General features: G+C 35.1%; 1 pseudogene; it reads right to left on the bottom strand.

Moving 5' to 3' along the window:
- Positions 1-12,668, bottom strand: part of LOC149572250 (homeobox-leucine zipper protein HOX32-like) — a 36,247-nt pseudogene extending 23,579 nt beyond the window's left edge.
- Between the last annotated feature and the right edge of the window lie 9,880 nt (positions 12,669-22,548).

Raw genomic sequence — 22,548 nt, 5'->3', positions numbered from 1 at the left:
TAATCAGTCACCATAATCTAACACAGTGCATATTCCATCTTTTTCCTTGATCTTATTCCTATCCTTGTTAAGTTGATTTGGCATTAGTCTTCATTCCTCTGCCTTCATTCCAGGTCCATTAGGCAACAATGCCAAATTTTTACCATATGGATAAATAGATTGATGCATATAGACAATGAACATGAACAATACTCCTTTTCTTATTAGCATATGCCAAGAGATTACATAAAGCTTACAATGATGATTACAATGATTTTCCATGGTATACATATATTGTTTCGAAGAACCTTCCCGAAGGAGTCCATCAGCAACATAACAATTACCGACGACATGAACTTGTCGACTACACAATATTTATAGACAAAGTCAACCCGTCGGCTACACAATATTTATCGACGACATCAACCCGTTGGCTATACAATATTTATTGATGAAATTCTCTTCAATTGCAAACATGAAAGAAGAAGAAGAAGAAGGACATAAGAGAATTGAAACAATCCTAGGGATTGTTCTGAAGGGCCTTGTACTTGGTGATGCAATCCCAGATAATCATAGGATTGAAAGTTCCTATACTTTATACCACTGCATTCACTTTGATAACCATGGTGTTACATCTTTTGGTAACCTCTGACTGTGATGAATTGTCCATTGTCATGTGGAAACTTGATGTGATCCAGCTTTTCTCGCTGAAGTTGTCGTGAATTCTCCTTTGTAGATTAGTACAAACTGGAGTCTTTGACACTTTGAAAACCTTCTCAATGATGTTCAGATGTAAACTTGGAACAACTTTCCATCAGAACCTTTACTTCTTTTTTTTTCGAAGTAAAGTGCTTGGCGAATGGGAATGCATGCAAATGGAGATTGCCAATTTCTAAAATGTGACTTGGGCTTTCAAGATGTCATTGCACGAAAAATGGATTACATGTAAATACAACATGCAATAAGGGATGAAGGATGAGATGGAAAGCAAAGGCAAATGGTGGACAAGCTTTTGCATGTAATTGCAGATGGAAGAGATTCAAAGCATGTAATGACATTGGAAGTGGAAAAAATGTATTTTCTCATGGAGGTACGAATGCATATGGAGAGACAAGAATGAAATAAAGGTTGAGGGAAAATGAACTTTATAGTCATCTTAGATGAAAAGGTGAAGTCAACGTGCATGAGAAAACATGCATATGACATTTTTGACTTTTCAAAACCAGACTTTTTGGATGCTATTACACGTAAGGCTTTTCGTGTGATCGTGTAGTGCAAGTGAATGCGAAAAGTTAGATGAGTGAAAATGGGAGCAAAAAATGGAATTAAATGCATGTGCAGATGGTGAATGAGATGGAAAACATGTAATCACATTTTTCAAATGAGATGCGATGTGTTGTGACATGGAAAATGGAAGTGAAACATGATGATGCTTTCGCATGACGTGAAGCAAAAATAAGAACCTAGGATACCGATTCGTCTGGAAATGTAGAGGCTTCCGCATTGGATGCGAATGGATGCGGGATGCTTTTGGAAGCCTTGTGGATGCTGGCCAAAAGCCACCTATAGGCTCCCGAATGCGTTTGGAAGCCAGTATCCAGCTTCCAGACGCATCCAGGAGCCTGCGGGTGGCTTCTGGCTAGCATCCACAGAGCTTCCAAAAGCATCCAGGAGCATCCACGGGCCTAGTTGCATGAAAAGTGTAAAAATCATTCATGTTATTTATCTTTCCAACATTCATGTTATTTACACGCTACTTATCTTTGTTATATATATACATATATGTTTTCTTTAAATGCCAAACTTTGATATTGCTAGTGCCTAGAATATTTGATTATTAAACAACATGTAGATACAACTTTGTTTATGATGTATGATTCTTAATATTTTCTGCTAATCAAAATATTTGACCAAAAGTATTCACGTAGACTATATGTCTTTACTGGGTCTTCAATACTAAATACTCATCTTAGTTGTTATATATTAATATATATAGACATATATTAGTATATTTGATATCTCTTGCATTTCTTTCCATATATATATATACACGTTTCCTCCCGGATCCACATCCAAAAAAAATAAAAATCCCCGCATCCTGTATCCGCTTCGGAATCCACATCCGAATCGGTAACTTAGACAAGAACTTGTAACTTCTCTAAAGTGGAGAAAAATGACAAGCAAGCACAAAATACAAAAACAGGCACAAAACAAACACATGCCTTTGGAAAAAGACTCAAACATGTCAAAATGCAATGCTTTTCAACATTTAAATTCAAATTTGGAGTTTGGAAAAATTCCAAAGGTGTGAAAATGAGAGTTTTTATCATTTTTAAAGGCAAAATGCACTTTTCATGGCATATATATGGACAAATGTGCAATTTCAAACTAAAATATGCATGAAAATAGCAAGATAAGCATGAATTGATGAGTGAGCTTGAAAATGTGCACTTACTTGGAGGTTAAAGAGCCAAAATAACAAGTTTTATAGAATTTGAAGACCAATTCTTCCTCAAATTCGGATTTTCAAAGAACTTTTTCACTTTTTCCATACTTGCATTTAACAAAAATTAATGAGCAATGATGGGTCGAATTTGACATTAAAGTGTCAAATACATGGTCTCTAAAAATGATATCATGCATTTAAAACTCAAAAACAATGCCTCTTGATCAAAGGTATGGGTTGGAAATGCATTTTTTTTGAGTTTTTTGAATAAAAACATGACAATTTTTATGCAAAAATCTGGGCCATTTATGCAATAATGTGGCCAAAAAGTGCATGTTTCTGAGTCATTTTTGACTTGTCAATGCAAAAACAAGTTCCTCAAATGCATATACATGTATCAAAATGCAAAAACTTGACTCCAAAATACAAAAAAGTGGATAAAATTCCCAATTTTTTTGGGTGTTTTTAGCAAAAACGTGATTGATTAAAAGAATGAAATAAATTTATTTTTGGCTTCTAAATGAAACAATGTGAGCCAAGATGTATTGCAAATGATTGAAGATGCCAAAAATCCTCATTCCCTTGCAAAAACATGATTTAAATTACTCAAAATGGATTTATTTAAAAATTTCTCCAAAAATGTGTCCTTGGAAGGAGTTTGAAAAATTATTTTTTAGCAAGATAAATCCATTTTCAATGTTGGAAAATCCATGGCTAAGCAAAAACGACCCTAATGGAAAATATTTCATGCAAAATCATCAAGTAAATCTCTCGCAATCTCCAAAATCGGGTTGTGTCATTGCATATATTAAAGCACGTTTTTCATAAAAAATGGACCTTTTTGGGGAACTCACATATTTTAAAATGTGCATCTCATCAAAATCACATATTTTGGGTGCTATTACATGTTTTAAAATATGCTCATAGGCAAAAATGGACCTTTTGGGGGAGGAAACATGTTTTAAAATGCATCTCACTTTTAAGATGTAAAATCATAAAAACTTCACTTTTGATGCAGTTGCATCAAAAAGGTCCACTTTTGATGGATTTTACATGTTATTGCATATAAAATGTCCACTTAAGAAGACTTTAAGTCATTTAATTCATTTAAATTATAAAAATGTTACAAAATGGGGCATAAACAATATTTATTTATCATATTTTCAATATAACATATAAACATCATTTAAAAGTAACATTTAAGTAAACATTTGATTTTTTTTTTTTAAAATTAAACTGAAACTATATAGTTATATAGTTGTTTTAAGTGAAAAATTAAAAAGTAACTCAACTTAAAATTATAACATAAAGTGCACTATAGTCATTTTTAGTTAAAAATTTAAAGTTAAAGTAACTTAAAATCATAACAAAAAGTGAATATAAGTTATATTTATCAAAAAGTGAAAGTCAAATCGAAAATATAACATCATATTTTTTATTCCTGCTGTTGCACCCAAAATATCTATTTTTGAGGCACTAAAACGGGCATAACTGTTGATTGACAAGTCCGATTGACCTCTAGGTTAGACTAAATCGAAGGGAAAAATGAAAGCTATGACATGAGAAAAACTAAAGGATTAAAAACAAGCAAACACAAACTCAAAAGTAAATAACAGATGATGAAGGCTTCAAAAGTCAAGCAAAGACTCAACATAAAGCAAAATGAAAAAGACTTGACAAAGGCCTTCAGTAAAAGGATTCATTATATCAATTGGTACTGATTGGTTGATCAATACTACCAATTAAATAATGAACTAAACTCAGAGAAATGCAATACTAAGTTTGAAAAATTTTCGTGCTATTACCTACATTTTGTGGTGACAAAATTCAGGACAACACGCTAAAAACAAGATACACATATTTGTACAATACGTAGCCAAATATAAATGGATGACCAGTAGCCAAGCATTATTTAGTCATCTCTAATTGCAAGACACTTGGCACTAAATGAAAATCTTAAAAGAAAAAATGTCATGCTAGTCAATTAAATCAAATATTATTATCAGGACATGCTCCAAGAAAAAAGTTAAAAAGCTATCAAATTTTATGCTTCTAAATTAGATTGTGGAAATCTTCTTGTTCTTAGTTAAAAAGTTGTTCTCCTAATGTACCACAAGCTAAGCTACAAGCTAGTACATAAAGATAAAAAATAAATACAATTAAGAAATCAAAATTTGTTTCTTACAATCAATAAATTCTTGAATACTTTTGAAAAAATTCTATCTAGGAATAAAGTTAGATCCTTTTGAAGCCTCAAACATAGCAACAAATATAGTGTAATAACTCCAACAGGTTATAACTTCATCAAACACAAAGTCTTCTGTATTTTACTTGTTTGACATTTCATCAAACACTTTGCAAGCAAGAGATATATTGCATATCTAAATTTTGATTTCTTTATAAATGCCAAACATTAATAAATATACTTGCAAAGAGCACACCAAAAATCTAACAATGAAGATGCAATTGTTTTTGTATGACATTGATTACAAATAGGAAAATATGCATCTACATCAATAAGACATTAGGGCAAATTTTTTTGATATAAATTAGATTACAATAGATTTTGCAAGCCCTACCAATGCTCTAAATATCTACTCTCAAACAATGCAAAATGTAGTAGATAAAAACTTGGAATTCTTCTAAAAATATGAATTTTCGTGTAGCAAATCACTATAGAAAATCACTATAGCAACAACACTGTAGCAGTGGTATTGTAGTAGAGGTACTATAGCAAAGTTACTATAGCAGCAGTACTGTAGCAGTATCCAACTTATTCCTTACTCCACAATTTGGCCCTAGGCCACAAATTTGGCACAATGAAAAAATTGGTTTGTCTTCTCCAACAGTTGCAACCCTTCAAAAGATATTTCACCACCTTAGTTATGCAAATCAATGAGAGTGTTCATTCACAAGGATCAATGTAAGAACTGTAGAAACTCTTGGCTCCACAAGCTATCTAGAAGAGTAGATGACAACACATTCGATGATCAACAATGAGGTTGCTCTCCCTATTTATTCTTTTCCTCTAATAGATGGACCTCCTTCTAGAAGAAATATAATTATATTTAATTCCTCCTAGAAGATTCTTTTAATTTATTTAATTAACTTTAGTCACTTTTAATTAAATTAATTAAATATAAAGTCACCTTTTAATTTTAATAATTTATTTAATGACTTTATAAGAAATTAATTTAATCAGTTTCTCCTTATTTCTCCACTTAGCCTTTGGAGAATGTAAAGGCTACGAACTCCACTAAGAGGCTAAAAAGATGGGGACATTATAGTCCGCCCCTCTTGAAATTGCTTGTCCCTAAGCAATCTCAAGTTTGGATGCCGCAAAATTTATTCACTCCCAAGTGGCATCCTCTACTGGCATGCCCTTTCACTTCTCCAAGTACTCCTTGATAGTACATCTCCTCAAATTCCTCTCCCTGACTCAATGATAGCCTTTGGTACTAAAAAAAATTTCCCCTCATCGTCCAAGGGTGGAAGCATTGTAGAAGGAACAATCTAGTGTCCTAACACCTTTTTGAGATGTGACACATGAAAAATATTATGGACTCTGCTCTTTGATGGAAAATCCAACTTGTAAGCCACTTCTCCAACTTTTTTGATCACCCTAAAAGGCCCATAATAATGTGGCTTAAGTTTTTTGGCACCACTTTTCTTGAGAGAGGACTAGCGGTAAAGCTACAACATCAAATATACCATATCACCTACCTCAAAAGTTTGCTCAGTCCTCTTCTGATCAACTTACTGCTTCTGTTGATTCTGTGCCTTAGTGATATTATCCTTAAGAGCCTTTACAATGTCTTGGCTCTCTTGTAATAAGTCTCCAGAATAGGGTACTCTACTATCTGATAGCAACAAATCCATGAAATTGGGTGCCTCATATCCATATAATGCCATGAATGGTGACATTTGGATAGACATGTGATAAGTGGTATTATAACAATATTCACATAGATATATCCACTTAACCCAAGCATTTTGTTGCCCTGCTATGTAATTTCGAAGGTATCCCTCCACCCATTTGTTTATTATCTCTATTTGACCATCTGTCTAGGGGTGGTAGCTAGTACTTGGAGTGAGCTTTGTCATGCAAAATCTAAACAACTCTTGCCAGAAGTGACTCATAAACCTATTGTTCCTATCGCTGGCGATGCTCTGAGGTAAGCCATGAAACCTAAATACCTCTCTAAAGAATAAATATATGTACTGCGTAGTAGTGTAGGTAGCAGTGATCAGGAAGAAATGGGAAAACTTTGTAACTCGATCAACAACATATATATAATCTCTACCCTGGGCCCTCGGTAGTCCTATAATGAAGTTCATGGACAAACACTCCCACATCCTGTCAGGAATTGGAATTGGCTTAAGTAAGCTTCCTAGGTAAGAGTACTCCTATTTATTCTACAGACAAGTAGGACACTCTCTAACATATTGCAATACCTCAACTTTGAGCCCTTTCCAAGAAAATTGCTCACAAATCTGTCGGTAGGTTTTGTAAAAACCTGGATGTTTTGCCATAGGCGAGTCATGATAAAATCTCAACACCATCCTCTTCACCTCTAACATTGGCACCAAATAAATGTGCCCTTTGTAAATGATGATCTCATTCACAAGAGTGAAATCATTATTCTGGATCGATCCATCTATGAATCCTAATGCCCATGTATCCTTTGCATACTTTGCAAGGATTAAATGTCTCCAATCCTCTGATATATCTATCATCCATCTCAATTGGGGTAATATCAAAATCATATGCTTGTAATGTACTTACCCATTTCTGTTGCTTGTCATTAAGATATCGCTGCCCCAAGAATTGCTTTAGGCTATTGTGGTCGATTTTTACGATGAATTTTCTACCCACTAAATGCTACCTGAATTTGGCCAAAGCATGCATTATGGCCAAAATTTCCTTATCATAGATGCTGAAGCTCCTCTTAGGCCCCTTGAGCTTTTTACTCTCATGAGAAATTGGGTGCTTGTCTTGCATAAGCACCACTCCAACACCTTCACTAGATGCATCATAGTGCAACTCAAAAGGTTTGCTAAAATTTTGTAATGCTAGCACTGGAGAAAGAAGTCATCAACTCCTTAAATTTATCAAAACACTCTTGTGCCTCAAGAGTCCATAAGAAAGCATCCTTTCTCATCAGGTCCATCAAGGGTGCTACATGCCTAGAATATCCACTGACAAACCTCCTGTAGAACCCACACAACTCCAAAATCCTCTCAACTGTGTCAAGTTCACTTAAATAGGCCACTCAATAATAGCACAAATATTTTCAAGATCCGTGCATACTCCCTAAGCACTAATAATGTAACCCAAATATAATAACTTTGATAATCCAAAATCACATTTGGACTCCTTTGCATACAAGGACTCCCTACCCAAAATGCTCAACATAGTGTTCAAGTGCCACGCATGCTCATCCCATGTCCTACTATACACCAGGATGTCATCAAAGAAGACTAACACAAATTTCCTCAAGTGATCCTAAAAAACCCCATTCATTGTGGACTGAAAAGTAGCTAGAGCATTAGTTAGACCAAATGGCATAACTACAAACTCAAAATGGCCACAATGACACTTGAATGTTGTCTTCTCTATATCCTAATCTTTGACTCAGATCTGATGATAGCCCGATCTCAAATCATTTTTCAAAAAAAAAAATGCTCTATGTAGCTCATCTAATATCTCATCAATTTGTGGGATGGAATACCTATTTTTGATAGTCTCCTTTTTGAGGATCCTCTAATCTATGAACATCCTAAGAGTACCATCCTTCTTCACTAAAACCATAGAAGAAGTGAGAGATGACTTACTTGGTCTAATGTGCCCCTTAGCAAGTAGTTCCATGATGGTTTTCTCAATCTTATCCTTAAATATCTTTGGATGCCTGTAGGGTGTGATCATGATGGGTTTAATATCATCCTCTAACTCAATAATATGCTCAATACCTCTATTTGGAGGTCTACCTGGTGGTATTTCATTGAAAACCTTGTAGTGCTTAGTTCTCAATTCTTGTATGTTAGGGTGATATTTTGATTTATGCTACCCTTGTGATGGCATTAAAGTGTAATAGACTGTCCACTCATCCTGGTTATGTCTCAACAAGCTCTCCATGCGTCTGCAAGACATCATCCTAAACCCACTGTCACGAATGACCTTAAGTATATGAGTCTTCCCTTTTGACTGAAATTTCATCTCCATATATCTCAAATTGAGAGTGAACTCCCCTATATCATGTAACCAAGTCATGCCAAGAACTAAATTTGTATCACCCATGTTAACAACATAAAAATTTGCTTTGAAATCAAATTTGTTGATCTTTAGAAGTAGACCTATAATCTTCCTGTCACATTTGAGGATGTAGTCATTAGCTACCCTCACTCTCATACCTTTAAACTGCTCTGTCTGTATCCCATGCCTCTCAATCAATCTGGGGTCAATAAAATTGTGAGTAGCACCTATATCAAGCAAAGTAATAACTCACTAACCAACCAATACCCCTCTCATCCTGAATGATCCCTCTTGTTGTACACTAGTGAGACAAGCCTCCTTAAGTCTACCCTTAGTATTCTCATCACCTACATCATCTATGCCTTCTTTTTCTTCAATTGATTCCTCATTTTTAGATTGCTGGTTTGAATTTTCAGAATCAGAATCTTCATAATAAGCCCACATAACCCTGTTTTCTTTCCCCTTTGGCCTCAAAGGAAAATTATGGTTCATATCATAGGGTCCTTTGCAATGAAAACAAAATTTTTTCTTCCTTAAATCTTTCAATGTCTCTCTATCGAAAGGAGCAAATGATTTATCTTTATCTTCAACCTTTGTTTCATTCCTCTTAGGTTTCTTAAAAAATAGTTTGTCTTTGCTAGATGATGCACCCTAGTAATGGTTTGTCTTTGCTAGATGATGCACCCTTTGACTGAAATTTATTTACTAGAGCTGCTTGTTCCATACTTCTAGCCTTCTTAATTGCTTTTTGTAAATTGAATGGATCAAAGGCTTTTACCCAACCCTTCAGTGGTTCAGATAATCCCTACGTGAACAAAACAACCAATTTCCTATCTGATATATTTGGCACCATAACAGATAGCCTCTGAAAGTCACTAATGAAATACTCCAATCCACCTATCTATTTCAACTAGGCCAACTCCCTAAAGTAGACTTTTGGATCCTTCTTATCAAACCTCTCTACCAACGTATCCACGAAGTCCCGATATGAAGTCACTTGGTTATGCTGAAGGTTAACCATCCCATGGTACCACCAATCATGTGCAACTCTCTCTAAATATAGCATGGCATATTTTATTGCCTCCACTTTTGTAATAGGTATCAGTGCTAAGAAGGTATCAAACTTGTGAATCCAAGCTTGCACTATCATCTTGCTACTCCCATCAAATGTAGTCAAGGAAAGCTTCCCTGTAGCATGCTTTAATTCATTATCCTCACCATGAGGTCTCCTATTCTTTCTGACTATACGGTAGTATTCTCTTCTTTGGTTCACAAACCTCTTAAAAGCCATTCTCTCTTGTACCTACGATGCCAATAATTCCCATTCATCATTAGCAACCATAAGGATATCTACAAATGTCCCATCCTTAGCATCCTCTATTGGCTCCTATATTGGTTCCTCTCTAACAAAGGTAGGATGTGTGGGCCTATCCGCTATTCTGGAAAGAGTTCTATGAGCTTTAGATGATCCCATTGAACTCTTGCTATCCCCTTGTTCTTGATTTCATCTGTCCTATGGGTTCATGTGCTCAACCATGGTGGTGAGTGCCTGCAAAGCCTGAGCCATCCGCTCTTGTCCTATAACTATTGCTCTGAAAAAGTCCCTTTTTTCTTGATCCTCATTCCTATTGTCTCTTGGTGGGCTACGCTCTTTCCTATCACCCATGGTGTTTGACTGCCTATCAAAATCTTGTTCCCTGTCAAACAAAGCTCGCCTGCAAGTGTAAAATCTATGAGATCTAACCCCAGGTGGCTGCATGTGATTGCTAAACCCTTAGGATGGCAGGATTTAGCTCTAATACTAATGTAATAACCCCAACAGGTTATAACCTAATCAAACACAAAGTCTTCTCTAATTCACTTGTTTGACATTTCGTCAAACACTTTGCAAGAAAGAGATATATTGCATATCTAAATTCTATTTTTTTTCTAAATGCAAAACTTTAATAAATATGCTTGCAAAGAACACACCAAACATCTAACAATGAACACGTAGTTTTTTTTGTATAAGACTAATTACAAATAGGAAAATATGCATCTATATCAATAAGACATTAGCACAACAAATTCTGATATAAAACTTTGATATAAATTAGATTACAACAGATTTTACAAACCCTACCAATGCCCTAAATATCTACTCTCAAACAATGCAAAATGTAGCAGATAAAAACTTGGAATTGCTCCAAAAATATGAATTTTTTTTGTAGCAAATCACTATAGCAAATTACTGTAGCAAATCACTGTAGCAGCAGTATTGTAAAAATGGTATTGTAGCAAGTTACTTTAGCAGTATCCAACTTATTCCTAAGGCCACAAATCTAGCCCTAGGCCACAAATTTGGAACAATGAAAAGATTGATTTGTCTTCTCCAGTAGTCGCAATCCTTCAGAAGATATTTCACCACCTCATTTATGCAAATCAATGGGAGTGTTTGTTCCCAATGATTAATGTAATAACTGCAGAAACCCTTGGCTCCACAAGCTATTCAAAAGGGTAGATGACAACACATTCGATGATCAACAATGAGGTTGCCCTCCCTATTTATTCTTTTCCTCCAATAGATGGACCTCCTTCTAGAAGAAAGAAAATAAAATTTAATTCCTCCTTCTAGAAGATTCTTTTAATTTATTTAATTAATTTTAGTCACTTTTAATTAAATTAATTAAATATAAAGTCATCTTTTATTTTTAATTTATTTAATGATTTTATAAGAAATTAATTTAATCAATTTCTCCTTATTTCTCCACTTAGCCTTCGGAGAATGTAAAGGCTAAGAACTCCACTAAGAGGCTAAAAAGATGGGGACATTACATACAGACCTCAAAATCCAAGTGGTCGACAATATGAACAATTGATCCTACCCCTATATAGGGTCAAATAAGATATCCACTTGATAGCATCTTTGCTCTAACAAAACCTTCCCTAGGTGGTACCATGCCCATATTCAGTGAATGCTCACATACCTAGAAATTAAGATAAATATCATTGTCCAATCAAAGGACCTACATTAGGATATTTGAATCCCAAAAAGTTAGAAATATTTGTATCCCATCTATGAGGTACAAGTAAACCACATAGCTTAACAGAAACACATAAGTGAAAGACAGACATTAGAACATAAAATGAATGTCCAAGGAATGTAAAAAGAGACAACTGGTAAATTTAATATTTAGAACATAGTACCACCAAACTTTTGTCCTCAAGAATTGATGTATATTGAAGTGTGCAAAAATCTTGAGCCTGGGTAAGAATGGTTAGAGAATAGATCTAAATCATAAAATTAACTACATTTTTGAATGATATGAATCAAAATAGAAATGAAGGAATACAACATTCTATTTTTTGTCATTTGAACTGCTGCAAGTAAATTCTTGCTCCCATCCTTTTCTTGAATGACACACATGTCATTCTCCATCAACACTTTGTATCCATTTTGAATGACCCGACCAATGCTCATCAAATTTTGCTTCATACCAGGGGCAAAATATACATTTTTTATTTCCTTCTTCTCACCTTTCTTGGTGCGAACCATAATAGATCCTTTGCCAACAACTGGTAGGGTTCCATTGTTACCCATCTTAATTTTTGATTTGAAACTCTTGTCAATGAATGGAAACAAGGTTTCATTACCACTCATATGGTTGCTACATCCACTATCAAGGTACCAAACTTTAGGGCTTCCTTCTTCACCAACATTACACATGATGAAGGCAGTGGCATTGTTTCCACTTCCCATGTTCACATCAGCCACATTTGCTTGTCCTGACTGATCATTTTGCTTCTTCCAGCATTCACTTGCATAATGCCCATATTTATGACAGTAGTAGCATTCTACATCACTCCTATTTGAGTTGTAGTTTTTCTTACCTCCTCTTGAAGTATTTTTTGAGGTACTTGCTCCATCTGCTCTTCTTAAGCTTTTTGCTACAACATTTCTTTGTCCTCCATTACCTCAGCCTTTGCCTCTGTAGTTTTTGCCTGAGCCATTTCTTCCTCTCCCCCTTCCTCTTGGATCTGACTGAGCCTTGAATGCTTGCTCTTGGGAAGAGGAAGATGTAGACCTATTGATCCTATGCTCATGGGTTTGATGAGTACCCATCAGCTCATCCATCGTCAAGATAGTGAGGTCTTTTGCCTCTTCTATGGTCATGGCCAAATTGTCATATTTATGAGGTAAACTCCTCAATATCTTCTCCACTATCCTTTGCTCTTGATAGTCTTCTCCATTTGACTTCAGTTGGTTAATCACATTTGAGGTCCTTGAACTGAAATTTGCAATTGATTCATTTTCCTTCATTTGAAGGTTCTCAAACTCCCTCCTTATATTCTATAGCTTTACAGTATAGACTTTATCAGTCCCCTTGAAGTTTGTCTCAAGGATATCCCAAGCTTCCTTTGCATAATTTGTTGTTGCAATCTTTGGAAAAACTGTATCTGTCATTGTTGCTTCAATAAGACTTAACGCCTTAGAATCCTTCCTCTTTGACTCTTTCAAATGAGTCTTTTGTGCATTTGTGAGGGCAACATACTAAGTTGGGTCTGTCACATCATTGAATCCATTAACCAAAAAATCCCACAAATCATTAGTAACCATTATGGTTTTCGTTTCCTTTGACCATGTATCATAATTTTGTCCATTAAAGGGTGGTGGCTGCTACCAAATCTTTCCTGCATCTCCTGCCATGTCAAATATCCCAGAAAAAAAATGCCCTAACTCACTATGGATGTGGGGCCTCAAAGTTCTAATACCATGTGAGAGATAATAAATTTCAATCACCAACAACCCTAAAAGTTTCTTGCACAACCCTAAAATCAATTTTACCACCCTAAAAGTTTCTCAGCAACAACTATTATCGAGTGAAAAAATTTTGTCGGTAGCCAAAGAAACTAGGTGGTAGGAGAGTTTACCGAGCGATCTCAATAAATGAAAGAAAGAAAAAAACTCAGTAGCAAAGGATGCCAAGTGAGCTCGGTAAAGGAAGAGAAACTCGATAGACACTGGATACCAAGTGAGCTTGGTAGTATGGATGTCGAGTAAACTCGATAGCCACAGGAGGGTGAAGGTCGATAGAAGGTACCAAGTGAACTTGATAGCCACTACAAAATAAAACTTCAAAAAAACTTTACCAAGTGAAGTTTTATAATGTGAATATCTTTCACCATTAAAAACTAGAGAGCTAGACCATGAAGCTTCCAAATAAGCTTTTCAAATGCAATGAACAAGGAAGAAGCAATAGATTGAAGTATGCTTGCTTGATTTCTATTCAACTTTGATTCAAACTAATACAAAATCTAGGAACATTTGGCTTCAACCAGAAAAACCTAAAGTAACCCTAAACTGGTAAAACTTGAACAACTTCAATACTTCAAAAAACTTAAACTTGCAGCTCTAATGGCTTCTTACAATAATGCCTGGAGCAATCATTGCTTCAATAGGTCAAAAAAAAACAAATAAACTATGAACTTATAGGATGACACAAAGAAGTACTTGAAACTGCAGTCACGAAATAAAATTCCTCTAGCCTTGCAACAAATTGGATCTGCTGATCACTTTCTCTACAACTTCTGAGCTCTTCAACTTTAACTTCTTCTACTCTCTCTCTATCTGGTCAAATGAATAAGATCATTCCTTTTTGTCATCTACCACAAAAATTTCCCCCTCTTTTCTAGATTTCAAAAAACTCACCTACCAAGCAATAAATTCTTTTGATCATTCTGCAAGCTATCATGGAGGTAGGTGGGTGTTTGCCTCCAGGGGCAAATGACCATTTCATTTAATATTCCAACAACAGTTTGAATTTTATTTACAAGGGAGATTGTATTAGTTTGAATGTAGTAATAATTGTAGTTGATTTAGAACAAATTTCATCGTGAAAAAGAAGAGGTGTTATTGTACTTGAAACATTTGTTGACAGTTTCATTATTCATTGATAATATTTAATGTGTAGAGATTTAACTGTGGAAATTTGCAAGTGTTTGATCAGAGTTATTATAGTTGATTGTAAGTTTAATTGTTTTTGAGTTGGTGTTTTGAAAGTCTGAGTTAGGGCATAGACTATTGAGGAAAGTTAGTGCTATATAGGGATTATGGAGACTCCTTAGGGTTGGAGCCCTTAAAGATTGTAATTGGAGAGTACATCCTAGCAGCATCACTGAATGTGATTTTTCCCTTTTCAAGTTTCCACATCATATTCTTGTGCATTGTGTTCTTGTCTTGTGATGCTTTACTTCTTTCCAATGTGGCACTTACATTTTATTATGCATAATTGATAAAGAATTGGATTGCATAAAAATGCAAATTTTAGTTACTACTAATTCAACCGTCCCCCTCTCTTACCCCTTTACTAGTAAATCTGTGTTCTACACCTCTATTGTCTTATTAGCCTCTCTCAATAATTTTTTATGTTACTTAATGTTTTGTTCCAAGATGCTACACTTGTAATTTGAGGCTTTCAACCCATATAACATAATGGTTGTCCTAGGCATCTCTGAGTATCTTGTTAGCCATGACAGTGTTTATGCTCACAATCTCTTGGAGCTTGCTCATGATTTGCTCATGAAGAGCATCTTGTTGTTTTGTGGCTTCAATCCTAGAACTTACACAACTCCTAGTTAGAATGAGCTCGTGATATGTTTCATGCATACTATTAATAAAAGAGGATTTTTTATCTTTAATCTTCTGAATCCAACTATGGTCACATGACCAAAGTGATTATCTTCTTGCATATTTTAGATAAATAAGAAATCTGTCAATACATCAACTATCATCTTCAACTCATCCTTATCATATTTATCCCTTTCTATCCTCTCCATCAATTTGATGGCTGTGACCTTAAAAGTTATGCAAATCTTCATCTTTATTTAGGGGACCCATGTAAATGTGTAATTACCATTTGGGTTATCCAATTCAACAACCTGCAAATTTTTGTGTTCTTGCTTGGGTTTGTGATGTTTTGCAATTCATTAAATAAAATGAAGAAGTTTCTCGGCAAGGATAATATATAGAATTTGCAATTCAAATATAATGAATGGAAGAACAATGGCTGCAATATTATCAAGTGTTCAATACATGATCAAATATGCTTTGCAACATCAATGTTCATACCTAAAAGTATTATAGAAGACTTCAAAAAAATATGGAAATGATTATCAACACTCAAGAATTCTGAGATAACAACAAATGATCCAAAAAATTCAAACTCCTAGATTACTAGGTGAACACATGGTACTACTGGAGTCAAATTCAAATTAATATTAAATGCCAAATAAGCTCTTATATGTAGCTTCCTAGCAAAGAAAGCCCTTCCTTAGAAACCTGGGTGAGATTTTAAATTGTAGTTACAAGTTGATGCTTGAAATCTAGTAGAAATGTCAACCAATAATGAACATCTGAGCTTGCAATTGATGAAGTCCTCCAAAGAAATTCTCGAACTATAACACTAGTAGAACTACTATATGTAATTCTCCAACTAAAATCCTTGTTTCAATTGCACAACTACAAAGGCACCAAATTTGTAAAGGAAAATGATCTTCAATAGTGAGAATGTTTTGCTTTTGATGTGCTTTTATGACTCCAACTCCTTAAATGCATGTAATCTAGTTTTAGGTTTTTAATAAAAATTTATAATATGTCTTCAAACTTGGGTGCTCAAGATCATGGAATATAAATGCACTTTTAATATCATTTAGAATAATATAACTTGTGTGCACATTGGATTTATAAGATACTTAAATATTTTAGCCTGTAAAATATAATCCATTAATTGCACTTTAAGCCACTTAAGTGAAGGGTCATGGCCCCATTGAATATAAAGCATAGTTACACTGGCTTGGGGGATGTGGGGATAGGGGGATGAGGGGACAAGTTTCTGGGATGGGGGGGACAAAGGAGCCTCAATTTGGGGATGGCGACGGGGAACAGGAGAGGGGGACAAGGTGTATATAGTATATACTATACATATGTTACTTAAAATCCTAATTATGAAAAGATGTATAACAATATTAGACATGAATATGAAGTATAAGTTCATCAAGACCGTTATTACTAGTTTAGGTTTACATTGCATTTAACATTGAACAATGAACAATAAAAGAGGAGATCTAAATTCTAACATATATCATCTATGAAATTTAAATTGGAATAACTTAAATAATCAAAGATTGAAGATTCAAATAGCATCAAACTATGATTATTATTATCTCATCAATCATTCAATGGCATCATAAACTTAATTTAAAATTACATCAAATAGTAACAACCATGATATGATCACAATGTTCAATGTTCAATGTTTCAAACTTTAAATGAGTCAATGAAAAATATGATAATCATAATATACAACTCAAGTCTCAAGTATAAACTACAAAATCAAAACAGAAAATGTCAAGTACTAAAGGCCCAAGGGCCTCCAAAATGTAGTAGAGGTTTCCTAGAGGCCTCTAATCATCCATGTCACCCTAAGACTCAGGCTTAGCGAACTCGTCCTCCGAACTCTTAGCCTCTTCAAGGGTAACAACCATGAGAGGAATACCAACCAACCCCACATCAGAATCCTCATCAACTTGTGAGGCCTCCTCTGGCTCTACATTTGATCATGTTGTAGGGCTCTCCTTGCATACACGTGTCTTGCAGTCTTTGATACACAAGGCACAATGTACAACCACTAGCTTCTCTGCTTTCTAAAAGGTAAGTTTTTTCCTCTCAAGAGAGTGGATGAAGCTATAAGTAGACCAATTCCTCTAAGAAGTTGAAAAACTAGATACCTAAGATAACAATCAAATGACTAGTATGAGAATGACAAAATTGAAGTTGAAATTCATGACTAAAAGTAAAAGTGAAATTGAAATTTGAAAGTGAAAATAAAAGGTTCTAAATTTGAAGAACATCAAACCTGAGACAAGAGACGAATGACTAGTGTGGTCATTGTTGATTTTGGTCCATGAAAATTCCACCACAAAATAGGATCTTCCTTTGCCATTGCTTTTATGTCGGCCTTTGCTCTAGTTGTATATACCCTAAGAGTAGAAAATTTGGTCCACTCAGTGTGAACCTTCCCTGCTATCTCAATGCCATACATCCTATCAATGCACTTGAAGAATATTTCCTTCACCTAAAATCCAAATTTTAAAATCATGAAATTAAGAAATTAAATATTCATAAGTCCTAGTGTACTAACCTCTAGTTCTAACTTTCAAGTGCAAGTGTACTAAATTCAAAATTGATAATAGATTACCTCATCATCATTCAGTGGTGTAACTCTCGTAGGCCTAGGCATGTACCACTTTGAATTCAATACATAAGCAACCATATGTAAGGGAGTGTTGAGGTTGTCCCATCTACGCTAAATAATAGGCCAAATGTGCTTAGTGTAAAATGCTAAATTTAGGTCCCTCTCTTGCACAATTGCCCTCATCTGGCCAAGCATAGCATCAATGCACTCGTACACCTCTCCAAGAGTAGTTGTATCAACATCCCCATATTTGATGACCTAGAAAATTAGAGTGATGAAAGAGACAATGTATTTTTCATCACTCCAAAATACATTTCTCTTCACTATCTCCTTCACCCTCAACCCTTGCTCTAACCTGGACCCATCCCACCTATTTTGCTCATTTTTCATAACCATGAGTTGCAATGGAACTTGCAACTCAATATGTCTCTCCAAAAGAATGAAGTAGAATGCATATCGGGTGTCAACTGGTTTGAGGAATTTCATCCTTGCAAAGCTCCTAAAAAGGGCATGTGATGTGTGGTGATTGCTAAGAAACATTTGCACATCTCTAGTGTCACTCACTAATCCCTTAATCCACAAAATCTTCTCCATGCCCTTTAGTGCATTGTTCATGGCATGCACACAACACAGAGTCCACCAAAGATGTCTTTAAGTTGTCTCAATAAGCCTCCCTACTTCTCTACATACAAGTGTTTCATCTGTCATTGATTGGACAAAATTTTGTGGCCCAACCTCCTCAATAGCATCTCAAAGCATATTAAACTAAAAATCAACATCCTTTCGATGCCTTAAGCAATCAATAGCCCTAAGATAAAATGGACCCTTTGTGCATGTAATGATGATATTGATGAGTGGAAAATTCCTAATGTTCATCCACCCATCCATGATGATGTTGAAACCATACTCCTTCCAAATAGTTCTCAAGTTATCCTTCTTTAAAGCAATCTTAGCATACTCTTTATCCAAGATTGTAGTCAACAATTTGTGCTCATTCAATGGCACAAATGATGATCCTCCTCCTCTTTCCACCAGCTACATCATATCCTTATAATAAGGAGATCATGTCACATGAAGAGGTATGCCACTGGAAAAACTAAGTCTACCAATGGCCTTCTCTAGCTCCTCTCTCAGGCAGGCATTAAATAAATCAGGTAACACCTTTCTTTTCCCCTTGCTAAACTATGCTTTGGGCATAACACTAGATGTAGAAGGACCCGAGGTTGCCCCTCCAAATGATGTAGCCATAGGTCTATGTTGTGGTCTACCCCTAGGACTAGGGGTAGAAAAATGTGGCTGCCTCTGTTCATAAGCCTGCTGAAGACTGTGAACCTTTTGCCTATCATTCAAGGTGGTAGGTACCTCAATGCCCAAGTCATTTGGAACACCCCAAAGATTGGTGAACTCAATTATGTAATACAAATTTTTTGTTTTCATCAAGAACTTGCATGGACCCACACCTTTTCTTGTCCAAAAGAGGAAATGTGCATTCACTCCAGTGATGCTCTTGAACCATTCTATCTTATAACTATTACATTTCCACTTCATTGTACCACCACCTGTAGCTATTTGTGCAATTTTCCTTATTGCAAACTATCTGAGAGGAGATTTAGGATCATAACTACCCCTAGCCCACTTTGCAGAAAGAGTAAAGGGTCTACCCTTAGCCCACTTTTTCGAAAGAGTGGAGGGGCAATCTATAGTTGGGGGACCGAATGGCCAATTATTTGTTGATTCTAAATCAGTTTCTTCATTCTCTTTATCATGTCCAGCCTCAGGGTTATAATCTTCTTGGCTACTATCATTGTGAGAATTGGCAAATAAATCCATCTCATTATCATTGTGATTTGATCCACTTGAGTCATGACTATGGGAGCTTATTTTGACACTGCCATTTACAAAATGAAAAAAATATAAAATAAATACGTGCTTTTAGCCTATGCCCTTCTTCAAAATCATAATTTTTTGAAGTAAAATTAAAGCAACACAAATTTGGAAATGAAACAAGAAACATCTATTAAAATTTAGAAATGAAATTCAAATAAGAACTAAAAGCTACATACTAAAAAAAAAAATGGTCTTGAATTGGACAATAAATAAAAAATTAAAAAACCAAGAAAAACCCTACCTTTTGCTTCACAAATCTTTTGAACAAGCTGAAAAATCTTGCTGCTCCTCTTCTTCTTACTCCTCTTTGCATCCTCGTATCCTGAATAGAAGTTGAAGGTTTCTTATGTTCTCATAGAGAAACCAACAAACCAGTCTCAAAACCAAGCATGTTGAAAATGAACTCCTCATCCATCTTTTATGCTCAAAATGATAACCCTACAATTTCCTTCTCTCTTTCATATTTTTACCTCTTGTCACCTTACACCCCACTTTATGATATTAACTTGCCCCATTTAATAAATTTTCGTTAAGCTCTCTTAAGCCAAAATTAAAATTTTATGAATTTGACTTTGGAATTCTTAATGTCCCAAAAAGAGGACATAAGAAATCCATGACATGGCTTAACCACTTCTGGTGTTGTATAAGTCTAGTTGTTGTATTGAGAATTGACGGGTCAATCTTTTGGTGCAACAATAACACTAGCTTGTAACAAAATCAATTATCTACTTGAGGCTTAACCTCATCCAATTTCTCTTCCAAATTTCAAAATCATCTAACTAATTTACCCATAATCTTCTAATTGGAAGACATGATAGTATGATGGGCCTTGTGTGTTTTGAAACACACACACACACACACACACACCAATGGAAATGCAAACCCTAAATCTTTTCTTAGTGGTAGAATAATTGTCACCTTAGGTAGAGCCTTAGTTTTCATGACTTGGTAGTATTTTTCGAAGACTCTAGGCTAGTGAGATGATTTTGAGAAACTTTTCTCCACTTAGGAGTTAATCTAGTTTAGAGAGTGTAATTGTGAGCAAGGTATTGAACATATAGTCAAGTCCTAAGGAATTTTTAAGTTTGAGATGATGATGGGAAGGTTGATCTTAGTTCAAGATCCAAGCACCAATAGAGAGTGGAAGTCAGGTTGGAAAACAAGAAGTGAAACCATGGGAGTAAATTGGATCTAAAGAAATGAGATTAAGATGAAAATGAAACAAGTTTTTGATGTGAAGTCTACATGAGAATGCAAGAAAAGTTACAACCATGAGATGAAGTTTGAGCTCGAAGGACATGGAGTTTGAAGTCTACAAAAATAAATGAGAAAGAAAACTATAAGAAGAAGAGACTACAATAACTTTATTAATGTCCAACAAGAGACCATGAGGGTCTAGGGGACTAGAGAATGTATAACAAGGCAACAACCTATAGTGGGAGCACCAAAGTGACCACATAAAGAGCAAGCAAGAAAGAAAAATAAAGGAGACAGAAAAGAAAGTAGTCCCCATAGGAAAGAAGTATGCCAGAACCAAATGATGTATTTTGTGATGAGGTTGTATCGTAGACCATCTGGAGGAGACACCGAAAGAAGGGTGAAGTTATTGAATGCATCCTCTATGAGACCTTACAGATTTGGTATGACCTAAAGAAACATGGTTGAGAGGCCATTTCTTCTTGCAGGCAGGAGCCCTAGGCATGAAGAAAGAAGTGATAAGATCATTAGAGGTATGCATCGATGTAAACAAGGACATCAAGATATGATCACCAAGTTGCATGGTCTCCTCAAGATACATGGTGAGACAACATTGATCAAAGTAACTAAAGAAAGAGGAGATAGATGTGCACTCTCTAAATAAGCAATGGAACCTCCCCCTAATCTTATAGTTAATGGGGCATTGAAAAATAAAATGGGTCTCGGATTCTACCTCCCAAAGGGAGCAAAGGTGACCAATGCTCTACAGAGTTTCTGAGACAAAGATGTTTTAGGGGATGAGGATATGCTTTTGGTATGGGTATGGGTCAAAGCTAAAATTTAGGGGACAGTACCTCAGGGGACAACAACTAAAAAAAAATGGGATTTGTTTATATATTTAGATAAAATTCAAATATGCATATCATAACATTGATAAACCATTCACCATAGACATTTCAGAAGATCAATACATGGAAAATTATCAAGTGACAAATAGTAAGTACTTCCATTATAACAATATTGCATACATATAGCAAAAATCAAAATGCTTAAAGTCTCCAAGTATGAATACATCAAATCAGAATGAAATAAAGAACAATCCAACTAAAATAGTAAATACTAAATACTAAATGCAATCTATCCTCATTGTTTTTGCTGCTCTATGCTTTTTTCTTTTTCTTAGCAAATATGAAAAATCTAAAAATGAGTAGAAGAATTAGTATTTTAGTGTTTTAATGGTCCAATAGGGTTTACATATTTTTATTGTCTTTAAGACCACTAGGGGCCCTCATGAATAACAATTTTTTTTAAAAAATGATTTCTTGTAGGTGTTTTGATATTACCAGACTAGATAGAAAAAAGGGGACGACCAATAGTATTAAGGGTAGATGAGAAACAAAAATTTCATCCTTGGTACTGCTAATCATCTCCAAATTTCCTACTAAAGAAATGGTCATTTCACAAATGTTTCCAAATTTGGCTAGGGGAGTGCAAAATTCTGCCCTTGCATCCTGGTATCATCCCTGAGATAGGCATGACCCCAAAATCACAAG

This window comes from Cupressus sempervirens, chromosome 2, assembly GCF_028749045.1.
Source record: "Cupressus sempervirens isolate cs-2001-9-10 chromosome 2, ASM2874904v1, whole genome shotgun sequence".
NCBI lineage: Eukaryota > Viridiplantae > Streptophyta > Pinopsida > Cupressales > Cupressaceae > Cupressus > Cupressus sempervirens.
The sequence above is the reverse complement of the archived record's forward strand: the minus strand, read 5'-3'. Positions and strand labels throughout refer to the sequence as shown.